This window comes from Pelodiscus sinensis, chromosome 20, assembly GCF_052426305.1.
Source record: "Pelodiscus sinensis isolate ZL-2025 chromosome 20, ASM5242630v1, whole genome shotgun sequence".
NCBI lineage: Eukaryota > Metazoa > Chordata > Testudines > Trionychidae > Pelodiscus > Pelodiscus sinensis.
The window spans coordinates 28294300-28307695 of NC_143071.1; the positions used below are offsets into that span (position 1 = coordinate 28294300).

General features: G+C 44.0%; 1 protein-coding gene across 3 annotated transcripts in view; it reads right to left on the reverse strand.

Annotated features, from left to right (window-relative positions):
• NTN1 (netrin 1) overlaps positions 1-13396 on the reverse strand; it is a 211383-nt gene that overhangs the window by 71497 nt on the left and 126490 nt on the right. The window lies entirely within an intron of this gene.

The following is a 13396-nucleotide window of genomic DNA, read 5'->3' on the forward strand; positions in this document are numbered from 1 at the left end:
GTCTATGGCCTGGTCCATGCTTAAAAATTAGATCGACCTAACTATGTCAGTCAGGCCTGTGGAAAAGGCCATGCCTGTGCATTGTAGTTGACCACACCCCTGTTGCAGATTAAGAGAATTTTTCGATTATCCCAGCTACCACCTTTCCAAGGGGGTGGGGAGGGGGGTTACCTACACAGATGGAAACTCACCTTCCGTCGAGGTAGGAAGTGTCTATCCTATGATGAGACAGCGGCATAGGTGCAGTGATTTACCTGTGCCACTAAGGCATAGACATGGCCTACGTGCTTGCGTTCTGTTACTGCTATTATGCAGCTGTTATGTACACAGCACTTCATTTGCTTTGGCTTACCAGAAGGCAGCAAAAATGATGAGGGATTAAACAGACTTCAACCTTTCAGCTTAGAAAAGAGGAGACCAAGGGGCGATGTGATAAAGGTCTATAAAATCATGACGGGTGTGGAAAAAGTGAAGAAGGAAAAGTTATTGTTCCCACAAAATAAGAACTAGGGGGTCACCCAAAGAAATGAATAGGCAGCAGGTTTAAAACAAACAAAAGGAAGTTTTTCTTCATGCAGCACACAGTCAACCTGTGGAACTCCTTGTCAGAGGATGTGGTGAAGACTAGGACTTTAACTGGGATCAAAAAGAGCTAGATAGATTCATGAAGGCTATGTCCATCAATAGCTATTAGGAATGGTGTCCCTAGCCTCTGTTTCTCTGGAAATGGATGACAGGAGAGGGATCACGTGAGGATTACCTGTTGTGTTTACTCCTCTGGGGCATCTGGCATTGGCCACGGTCAGCAGACAGGACGCTGGACTAGACGGACCTTTGATCTGACCCAGTCTGGCTGTTCTTGTGTTCTTATGTATCAACCATTCTGTTTGCATAGCCCACAAGTGCACCTGCTAATAAGCCCAGAGGGCGAGGGCACTTGGATAATAGCACAGGGCAGACGGTAGACAGCAGGGAGCCTGTGCAGTGCTGCAGAGAAAGAGAAGCAGACTTGCAGAAATGCTCCAGACGGACCCACCACTGAAATCATTTCTAGAGCCTTTAGGGAGTTTTCCATCAAAACATTTTTTTCACTGGGAAATGCCAGTTTGTGGAACCCAAAAGTGTTAATGCACAACGGTTGCTTCTGATGGATTTTTCAGCTCACAAGATGTTGGCAATCAGATTTCAAACTTCTCACCTAAGCTTAAACAAAGACATTAATTATCTTACCCATTACAAAGATAGCTTCCCCAATTATCACCTCTAATATCATTAACTCACAGACATTTACCTTCCCTCCCACCCCTCTCCTGTTCTGAAATTTGATTTGTCCTTTTCATATATGTGTTCATTTTTTTAATTGTATCCTTTGGCATATATGGTTGTGACAATTTTCTTCCACTATTTGATCTGAGGAAGTGGGTCTGGCCCACGAAAGCTCATCACCTCTTAAACCATCTTGTTAGTCTTTAAAGTGCTACATCGTCCTGTCTTTTGTTTCTCACAACAGTTTGTTTCAACACGAGCACAATAAACAATTCTGGCTTCCCCCTTTGAAAGTGAAGCTAATTATAGTAAAAAGATAAACGTTTTTAAAATGGTCAAAAAGAAAAATGATGAATTGTTCCCATGGACCTGATTCATTTTTGTTCGGTTGTTTGCCTTTTTTTTTTTTTGAGGATTTCAACTTTTCATGATAATTCAGAGTGGGGAAATTTGCTGCTATCTCAAAGTTTCATGGGACATGACACAATTCCCCCTCCAGTTCTACTTTTCCCCTTTCCCCCGGACGTGCATAAAGTGTGCGGCTTTCAAAATGACGTGACCTGGGGTGCCTTCAGGGAAAACTGATTTTCAGAGCCATGTGCGGCACACCTTGTGACAAGTTTTCCAGATAGTCCTTGTTCTTTCTGGAGATGCTTCAGGTGCAGGATATTAATTTTATCCAGCCCTGAGATTGTTCAATTCAGTGTTTCTCCATCCTGGCTCTGCATCCCTGGTCCTTCATTCCCAAAAGAAATGCCAGACTTAGCTGCAACGTGAAGGATATTTCTAGTTGCTGGATTTCTTCTGCACCATGGCCGTGCTTGCGTGACTGTTGTTTTGGGTCCTGCTGCTTTTATTTCCTTGAATGAAACAAGCTCATTCCTGAAAGCCAAATGCCGATGCGATGACAGAGAGCGCATCTGTGGAAGAACAGCCGCGCTGCACTCCAGCAGGCGGGACACTCACACACATGTGCCGTGCTGCTCTGCTGAGAGAGGGCCGAGAAGCAGAGCTCTGGGATTACTTCTGATGTAACTGGGCACACTCCGACAGAGGAGATTTCACTAGGGAAATTGACCGGACATGTCCAAGCAACATTCTAGGAACTGCACTCGAGATCAGACACTGTTCCACTGAGATACCGTCTCATTTCGGCCCAGGTGTCTTCCCAGACTTTTTAGAAGGGATGTCAAAGACCCCGTCTTCTTTCTGGTCCTCTCCCTCCCCTAAGCACAGTCTGTTTCAAATTTGACAGGAATTTCTGAATGTCCAGGAGAGGATGTTCCAGAAGCAAGGGAAGCGTTGCTGAAGAACTTTGTGGATATGGCCGGGGGTCTGGAGCAATACCTTGGCTTATATTAATTCACTGCCTTGTATTCCCTCCTCCCAGAAGGAAATAAACCTCAGCGCTCCCAGTGAGCACGGGATGAAATCTGCCAAAGCCAGAGTTCCAGATGAGTTCACCTCATCTGAAGAGTTAAAAGGTTTGAAGGGAAATAAAATCACACCAGGATGAAGGCTGGGTGGGAGCAGTCTGTGAAATCGCGGGTTCCTTGGGGCTGTGAGCCATCTGCAGCTGAAGTGAAGTTCTGGCATTGCCTTGACTTCGCCATGATGTTATCACCCAGCAGTCACGTGCTTTGTTGTGTTTTGTTCTCATGAATTACTCAGCCAAGCGGGGAGGATCTGGCACAGGAGGCTGTGTAGCAGCAGGGAGTCAGCGCAAGAAGCAGATGCCTTCAGGCCGCAGCGAGCGTGACAAAGAGCAGCGTCCCGCTCATGTTCCTTCAAGGGGAGATGGCTCTGCAAAGCCCTCATCTCTGCCATTCGGCTCCCACTGCATGCCTGGCGCTCTCGGGACATTCGGCCTCCAATTCCGCACAGCGGGTAAGTACTTGCTTCACTTTAAGCACGTGCATCAGAGCCACGCACATCACGTATGTGCCTAAGTGTTGTCCCAAGGAGAGATGCTGTCCGGAACGGAGGCCCTAGAGAGGAGGAGGAGCAAGATTCTGTTCTACGTTCAGTGAATTTGCAAAGCAATTGAGAACAAGCTCTGACACAGGGACCCCTCCAAGGGAGAGATGGGAAGGGTTGGAGTGTCCAGTGAGGAAAGAAAGTCCTGAAAACTTTAAATAAATGAGGATCTAACCTATGACACAGTCGCATGTTGTCTGTGGGTCCTAGGAATCCAGGGAGCAGATCTCAAACACGCATTTCAATCCCGCGTACATTTGAGCAGAGATGGTGGGTCACTCACTGTTGGTTGTGGAGAGAAAAAGGCCTTGGGTAGTTTTGTTTCTTGCTAAGATGCAGGTGGATTATATTTCCTCAGGACCACAAAACTGCCCCAACAGGAGAACAAGACAGAGGTTTTCTCATGGGGGCCCATCTGGTTTGAAAGTATTATCAAACACCTAGGTAACCATGCAGAGCAATAGAAATACATCTCTGTAGCTCGGTTCAGCAAATCATCACTATTCAACACAGCACATAAGCAATTGCGTATCTTTAAGCAAGAGCTTAAATCCCACTAAAGTAATTACATTTAAAGTCATGCATATTATGTGCTGTGATGAACAGTATGGGGTTAAGTGTTTTGCTGAACTGGGACCAATATCTTTACATTTCTATTTTCATCTGAGGCTCTCAAAGTGCTTTACAAAAGGGCCATTGAAATGATCATTCCCATTTTACAGATGTGGAAACCAAGGTGAAGTGACTTGCCAGGGCCAAATGGTTAACCAGTGGCACAACCCTCCCAAAAAGGAATGCCACTCTATTTACAGAAATGGTCGCATGTTACAATAGAACCTGCAGCAGTGTTCTGGACAATGACTATAGAAAACATACAGGACTTATATTGTTGTATAAGGCAACGTTCAAAGTGATGGACTGGCATTTCTGTCGTTCAGTAGCTCACAGAATTTGCTTTGCTGATGACAATATTTATAAATAAAACTATGAGCTAGTGCTTTCCGTTTACAACCCTGTCAAAAGCTAACTGAGCTACTTGGTCTCATGGAGCAGGAATACCCAGACACAGACACTACAGAGATAAGTGTGGTATAAACATTTAGCTAGATTAGATACAGTAAATGCAGGCCCTGGCAAATCACCTAGGCTTGGCAGAATTCAATTTTTATTTCTGTAGCATTTCAATGGATAATAGCAATGTTTATTTTGAAACACTTTACTTTTTTAATTTAAGTTTTCATAGTTGTGTGAAATTAGGTGGCAGATAATAACTATACAAGGCTAGTTGATGCTGAGTCGAAAAGTTAAATGTGCCCTTCCTCCTCCACCTGCCGAGGCCAAAGAGTGGCGAACATTTTGACAAACAGGAGCATCAGAACCTCAGCTGGGCAGGAAGACGCCCGCAAGACAGAACGTAGCAATTTCTTCCACCCATCTAAATAGCCTCAGTTCCAGGCTGGAACAGTTTGATGTCAGCGCCTTGCAGTTGTAAAAGACAGATGATCAGTGATGGGCATCTCTTCTCCTGAGATTTCTTGCCCAATTTTGCAGATGCAAAAAAGGCTGCAGGTGATACAGAATTATGGAGCTTAATGAAGAATGGGGACGACTGTGAGCTCCTGTGGGATATAGTTACGTGAGGTGAACAGGGAGCATGCTGTCTGTTGGAATTTGGTGCTGGTCCATGTGATGCTCCTTTGAGCCAATAATCTGAACCATGCCTATAGCGTACAGTACTTAGTTCTAAGTTAATGTAGCAGCCCTGAGAAAAGACCTGGGTATCTCTGAACATCTGCATGGAAATCTCTGCTCAGCGTGAAGCTGCAGTGCAAAAAGCAAAACAAACATTTGGATGAAGAAGGAATTGGATGGAGCATAATCCAGAGCTATTATGATGCCGTTATCGAAACCCTTACCTTGGGCATTCTGCTCTGTTCTGCCTCAGAAAGGAAACAGAAGTGGGGGGAAAGCAGGGAACCAGAATGATGAGACGTTGCTTGCAAAGACTGGGATTGTTCACTTTAAAGAGGAGAGGAGTGAGAAGAGACATAAGTTTGCAAAATACTGAATGGACCCGAGAACTTCCATTCACCATTTCTCATAGTGCAGGAACAAGGGGACATTCAATGAAACTGGAAGGTGGCAAATTAAAAACTAATAAAAGGAAATTCTCCTTTTGCACAGTGAACAACCAGCGGGGGAACTCATCTCTACAACCTATCGCTGAGGCCAATAGCTTCACAGGATTCAAGAATGGATGAGGCATTTATAAGGCTAACAGAAGTATCTAATGTTATAATAATGAGTAGTCCTGTGGCACCTTAGAGACTAGCAAAAATATATAGTGTCATGAGCGTTTGTGGGCAAAACCCACTTCCTCGGATAACTTGGAGTGGAAATAACAGAAACCAAGAAATATACAACAGAAAAAAAAGGTACCTTTCAGCTGGAGGACTGGTGCTAATGAAGCTAATTCAGTGGGCTGTAAGTGTCCCATGCTTAGCTTTTGATGTAAAATTGCAGTTATTAAATACAGGGGAGACTGGCTTTATAATGCAACATCCAGTTAATGTCTTTGTTCAAGCCCAGGTTAACTGTCAAATTTGTAGATGAATACCAGTTCTGCACTCACTCTCTGCAATTGGTTAGTGAAATTCCTTTGTAGAAGAATGGCTGCTTTTAACTCCATGATTGAGTGACCAGGCAGGTTAAAATATTCCCCTGCACGTTTGTATGTTGCCATTTCTAATGTCTGATTTGTGTCCATTTTTATCCTTTCTCGTAGAGACTGTCCAGTTTGGCCAATATCCACGGCAGAGGGGCATTGCTGGCACTTGATGGCCCAGATCACATTAACAGATGTGCAACTGTGTGAGCCCCTGATGTGGTGACTTATGTGGTTAGGTCCTGAGATGGTGTCTGAGTTGGCAAAGGGCCTGGGAGACAGGCCAGTCCTCACCTCCCATCAGCCTCCCAACCTGAAGCATGTCCTTTCTAGCAGCTGCACCGCATACCTCAGAGACTCTCACCCCTGCATTAAACTCAAATCATGAGTAGAGGGGGAAGATTCATTTTCTTAATGAAAACTTTAATCTTGCCTTAGACAATTTAGCCGTGTCTCCTACCTGATCCAAATCTCACCCTTCTGCAGTACGTTTACATTGGCAACCGCAGCACAAGTACATTCATGGTTCACATCACTTGTCATCTTTTCATCAAACACATGTAAATCCTTCCCCCCCAGTGTGCAAAGCTGTTTTATGGCAATGCTGTAAAGCCCGTCAGGGTCTCTGCTTCAGTCTAATGACATTAGAACTGATAGTCTGGCAAATATCAGGATTGAATTTAATCAAAAAGAGCTAATGGAATCTACTCTGCTTATAAGAGCTTATGACGGAATGGGTTTACATAGGCAGGAGAGGTGGAATTTCACTTGCAACATCATTTAGAGGGTGGGGGTGGGGGACGAGAGAGAAGTAAATCAAAATAAGCAGGAAGCTTGATTTTGGAGGAGAGACCAATTTTGATTCCATGGTTTGGGAACCTGGGAGCGGCTGGGATATAAGTGTTTAAAAAGATATTTGTCCAGGCTTTTGCCCACCTTTTTTCACACCCATGTCAGGCCTATTGGCATAACCCAAGTGATCCAGAAAAGACGCCCAGTTCCTAGTTCAGCTGCTGGAATACAGGGGCATTGGATTCATTCAGGGCTGATCAAAACGCACTGGATTCAGACAAAAGACTCTCATTGATTTCAATGGGCTCTGGATCAGCCCCAGGGTCAGGCCAGCCGGTCAAGAGGTACCAGGCTCACACATGTTGTCTGAGCTCTAACCGGAAAGACACCGAGGCCCCTTCCTGACCCACCTGCTTCTCTCATTTTGTCTGACCACCCACCATCCGAAGGAAAATAGGGCTGCTCCTTCCGCGGAGCCTGGCATACTCCCAACACTGCCACTTCCCGCAGGCTGCCGCCTGTTCCCTTGCATGTGCTTGGCAGGCAAATTGCAACGTCTGGCTGAGCAGGCTGCCAGTCTAGTAAAAAAGTTTTCCATGTGCCTTCATGCCATGGGCTGGCTGCTGCATGGCTCTGCGAAGCAGCCTCTGTATCCACGGAAATCTTTCTTTGCAAGAACGTACCAGGAAGGAAACAAACGTTCAGTAAATCCACTCGAACATGAGAGCATCAGTCCTTCACAGGGCACTGTCAGGTTAAAATTCATCTTTGCAATCCCCCAAATCACAGTTCCTTACCTGTGTTTCCAAGACCAGTGCGACTATTCAAACTGAACTATGTTTTAAAAACAAACGCTTTTTCCATTGTGTTCTTTGTTCACTCTCTCACACACACACGCATACACACACACCTGCCCTTGCAAAAGATTCACTGAGTCTGCACAGGGGAAGTATAGGAGTCATTTTTGCTTTCTGATTATAGCTCACTTCATAGTTTGATCCTCAAATACTTGCCCAATTTTGGGAACCAAAACAAAACAAGGACATATTTACAGGGTTGGTTCTTTAAAATGTTTTCATTCCTTTTTTCAACCCCCCGAGCAGACATTTCTCAAAAGCCAGTGGTAACACTCCTTTTGTAAAAATCCATTTTTGGGGACTCAGTTGAGAATATGAAAGTATCCTCGTAAAGAACACAATGTTGCTCAGCTACGATTCTTTCTTATTTTGCCATTAGTTATAAATCGAGAAATGCAATCCTGTTCTAGTATGGAGTGAAAGATGAAAAACACAGATATGAGCAAAAGCAGTTTAGCTAAATGCGTCTGTTAGATTGAATTAATGAAGTTGAATTATTACGTACAAACATCTCCAACAGCTCCTTTATCGAACACTTGTAACAAGTTCACACCAGGCAACATATGCTTGCAAGAATGATTAAGTATGCTGCATGCTTGCTTGTCAGTTTTCTATCGATTTTACTTTCACAAGATGCTGGTATTTTATTAAATGCATTCATTGGAATGTGTTAAATGTAAAACGTGAATGGAATATTGCAATGGTTGAAAGAATCAAGTCTTACAGAGAAACATTATCTGCTCTATGGAATGAAACGTAAGTCATTTGCAAGGTTGATGGCAGATGCGCTAGTGCGGTTAATTTCTTAATTCTAAATGCATTCCGTCCACATGAGATGCTCAGGGAGCCAAGCCCATCGACAGATGGTTTGGTGAGATGAAAAATTAATATTGTTATCAATGGAGAAATGGCTGAAATTGTTAAATGATAGCTCTTTTAACAATTATTTACCTTTTTTTTTTACCATTATTTTTAAATAGTTCCAAAGTTCATAAAGAACAACAGTGGGAAATGAAAAGCCTCTGAATTATAAAGAGCTCAAGAAAGTGCTTTTTCAAAGGCACGCCCCTTTCTGCAGGCAACTTCATTCCATCCACATTTGTACAGGACAATAGATTATTCCAACAATAAACCATTTCAGCTGCTGTGAAATTGTGTTGAATGGCTGGAGAGGCAGGGGCTTCTCCTTTGCTAGCATATTTATTACATACCTTTGAATCTATTCGCTCCAATAGCCAGGGTTTTGTTAGAAAATACGGAGGATGGGGAGAAGTATTTAAATTGGCTGATCTCTAATTTCAAGAACAGGAGCTATTCAAAGAACAGATACATTCATTTCAAAGTGAATTTAGTAGAATTAATTAGGGTTGCAGAGTGTTTCACAAAGGTGAGTAAGCACTATTCCCATGGGGAAACTGAGGCACAGAGGGGTTACGTCACTGTTCAGAAGCTACAACTAGAGCTCCAGTCTCCTTAATCCTGTGGCTTAACCACAAGACCATACTGCCTCCCGCAGGGTGAACTTCATGTTTGTGCTAAGCGCTAGCACCCTGTGTATGTACCACCAGGCTGGTGCTGCCTGGGGCTTGTGCTGTCTCTTTTTACAGGGATGAATTGTACGTTCTGTGCCTGTGGAGGGGAGAATAGGTACAGCCGTGGTGGTGGAAAACTGCTCCTTACATGAATTTGCGAGAGGGCGGTACACCTCCGGGGGATGAAAAGATAAGGCAGCTTTCCTGGCTAGTCTTCTCTATGCCCAACTCCCTTTGGGTTGTGAGAAAGGATAGTCAGCAGTAAAGAAGAACTATTAGAACACTGATAGCTGGGTACCCACGGGAGTCAGCATCAAATTTTTCCTTCCCCGCATCAGGGCTCACACGAGCAACCCATTCCCTGCATAATGGAATCCAATCCTGCTATCACCAAAGTCCATGGCAAAATGTCCATTGACCTCGCTGGAAGCAGCATTGGAGTTAGACCCCTAACATTGTGACAGCTGGATTTGGAGCAGTGCGGACCCTTCCGGAGATTGGAAGGATGCATTCTGCTTCCATCACCAATAGCCAGGACACTTGGGCCCCGTTGGTAAAGCCAATCCAAAACAGTTCCTCTCCACTCACTTTAGCCCTCGTCTGCACTAGGACTTTATTTCAAAATAATCCTCACCAAGGTCACATTTATAAGCAGCGCGTCCACACTACCAAACCTGTTATTTCGAAATAACGGGCCACAGAATTTGAAATCTGTACTCCTGCTCTTCATCAGCAGTAACGCTCATTCCAAAATAGTTATTTCAAAATAGCAGCAGTGGGGATGCTCTGGTGCCGCTATTTCCAAATAATTACTCCCCAGAGTAATTCAAACTAATTATTCCCTAGTGCTTCCTGGGGCTCTAAGTCTGAGGTAGCGCATCCATATTAACAGAGCCTGCCTTGGACTAATTTCAAGGCTTCCCCGTAGTGTGGACACGCTAGTTCAAATTTGTTAAATTGGGAATTAAGTCGAATTTACTAATTTTGAAATAGTTTCCTAGTGTAGCCATGGCCTCAGTGTGTTGGACTGAGCAGTGGGCATAATATCCACCAGGGCAAAATCAGCTAAGGCACTTAGGAACCTTCATTCCTCTGGGATTTAGGTGCTTTGGAAAATTGTATCCAGTTTCTTCCAGAGGCAATAAAAAAAAATTATGTTCCACCTGAAAAAAAAAGAACAAGTTAAAAAGGCCACAATCTCAGCTTCCAGAGACAAACTTGCATATATCTGTGGCCCAGTAACTGTCTGAAAATGACAAGCCTGTGTTGAAAAGGCAAGTCTCTTAGATGTGGACTTGCATCAGCGCTAGCATTAACTCCTACCGATGGAATGGTGCTGCGAGCAAACAGGAACAGAAGCGCCATTGTGACAGAATCAGTAGCATGTGAGCAAATCATGGGCCTGTCAGGAGCAAGGACCAGACAATTGCAGGGAAAACCACAAATGCACAGGACTTATCTGCTGCCTATTGCGGGTATTGAATGACAATCAGGTTTTCCATCATTAGCAAGAGGTGTCACCGCAAACACCAAATCCCATAGCCCGCTCCTCCAGCACACGGGAGTTAAAAAACCTGGCAAATTAGACAGATGGTCAGAGCAGCTGAAGGTGACTAGGCCAGGCTGGTTGGTTAATATCTGAATCTCTTAGAAGCAGGTACTTAGGACGTGAGTTCATGTGAGCCACATAATGAGAAATGGTCCACAAGAAATCCTGCCAAGCAAGAGCAGACAGCTTCCCTTTCACTCTGCTCTCATTATGAAAGATGTGTTCAGAATTTCCTTTCCTTTCTTGCAAGGCAATGCACCATTACTTGGTGTGGGACCCGGTCGTGCAGTTAGAAATGTGACCTGGATTACAAAACATCTCCCCTCCGTGCTTTGGGGCAAAGCAGGAGTGAGTGCCGCATAATGCTTCCCAGTCATGTGAGTTATTCCCCTCTGGACCTGTTAGCAGCTTGACACATTTCTAAGTGCTTCAGGGGGTAGGTGAATTAGTCTGTACGGGATAAACTTAAAAAACAACAAAGCTGGGCCCACGAAAGCTCATGAAACCATCAGCATGTTTTCTTCATCTATAAGGTGCTACCAAAGCATTTCTTGTTTTTTAAGTTTAACATATTCAGGTGTGTGTTTGCAAGTGGGTCTCTCATCCTACCTGGGCCGACTTATCCATTAGGCACAGGAGGCACAGTGCCCAGGGCCACAATACTTTTAGGGGCCCATGAAAATGTTTTAATTTCTTTTAAAATCAGAAGAAAAAAAATGACAAAGAAAATGTTTTAATTTTTTTCTCACATCAGAAAAAAATGAAACTTTTAGGGCCCACAAAAATCTATTAAATTTTGCCTAAAACAGAAAAAAAATAAAATGTTGAAGTATTTAAAGTTATATAAAAAATAATTGTTAATATTTTTTTTTAATGGAGGAAGGGACCCACGAAGGCAAAAGTGCCTAGGTCCCACAAAAGTCATAATGCGGCCCTGCATCCTACACGGACTTTTGTTCTGCTCTCTCTGTCCTGCCTGGTGTCACTGTGTCCCGGGCATGATGTCAGGGTGGGTTTTTTTCAATGTTTGCCCTCATTCAGCTCCGGGGCTCAACTAGTTCCACCCCCGTTCTCCTCCCCCCCCCCCCCCCCAATTAAAAACTAAGCTTGTTAAACAGGTCCTAGCAATTCCAGGGGGTCAGGTTATTTCAACATCTCCCATCAAAATATTTTTTGGGGGAAAATTGAGGTTTTGCTTTAAAGAAGTGTTATATATAAAGGGTTTCTTTTCCATAGAACATTTGGAGTTTGAATTGAAATAATGAAAACCCAAGACTTTTCAGCCTAAAACTTTCCATTTTGGGCCAGAAATGTTCAGTTTCATGTCACGCTTTCTTTTTTAAACATTTTTCCCTCAAAAGATAAAAAATGTCCTGTGAAAAAGAAATCAATTTTCCAACCGGCCATCTTAACTAGCTCTTGTCAGGTGGGTATGTTTGTTTTGTGACCAGGACATCTCAGGCATGAAATTCATCTTCCTCCCACCAGCCTGGCTGAGAGTTGAAACCAGGCCCAATGTCATGCTTTGAGCTTTCCTTACCCTGTATACACACTATTTAGAAAGGGTTGGGGTGCTGGTTGGGGAACCCAACTCAACAATAGTGAGAGTGCTAATGTCGCCACCACCTACGCGAGGCTGGTACAAGGCACACAGCCCAGAAAGTAGACAGCGCTGCTAAGAACCTCACCTGCAGAGTCAGAATCCCATCTAAGCCCATGGATCCTCACACACACCCATTCTCCCTCAGTCCCTGTCCCCTTTCACCATGAACTCTTAAGGGAGTATCTCCCCAAGACTTACTGTTATTCACTGTAAGTCACCCTCACCCATCGCCTCTGCCCACACATACCCAAGGACACAGTTGCCTTCGCATCCTTCAGCAGGGACTGATCTCAATATTTCCAAATGAAAATAGTTCAAAAAAATCAATTCAAGGGCATTTGAGCAGGCCTGGCAGGAATGACACCTTGTCTATGGAATTCCAGAGTACTGGAATTTAGAGGCTAATGCAACAGATTCTCCTACACTCTCAAGGGACCCCCCGGAGTTCTAGCTCGAGTCCCAATCACTAAGGTAGTTCCATTTCCAATGAAAGGGAAAAATACAACATCACATCAAAAAAGCCCAAACAATTATTGCCTGCTTCACTGAGCTGTAATAGAGCCCCTGGCCTCTCTTTTTATTGTTATTTTGTCCAGCGAACAAAGCTGTTTGTACATGGATTAAATATTCTCTTTTCCTTTCTCTCCACAATACTCGCGGCTCTATGTTGTGTGTGCCGCAGATATGCGTATTCGTAAGAGGTATGATGACCTTTGTCCTCCCTGGTGCTAAGCCTGTTGAATGGAACCCACTGTTTGCTGGTATGCACACCTGTGAGAAGGTGTGTGTTTGGGCGGGGGGAAGGGCTGGACCAGAGCTTTGGTTTTTAATGTGAGAGATCCCTTTGCTAATCTGAATAACCATCGCAATCCGTGAACGCCTTTGTCTTTCTTCTCCTTTGGCTGAGTTTTCTTTTCTATTTCATTGTTTGTTTTTGCTTGCCTGGTCACACGTGTTATGAATAGCTGCTCAAACTCACTGAATATCTGAATGTGTGCATGTGTTTCTCTGTTAAGCTATGACAGGTGCAATAAAAGATCTTCCCCCCACCCCCATGAATGAGATTTGAGGTGTCACATTTTTCAGAAACACCCTCTACATCTGCACTACTCAAATGTTTGTTCACGCAGATCAGGTAGTTGTGACTCTGTACCA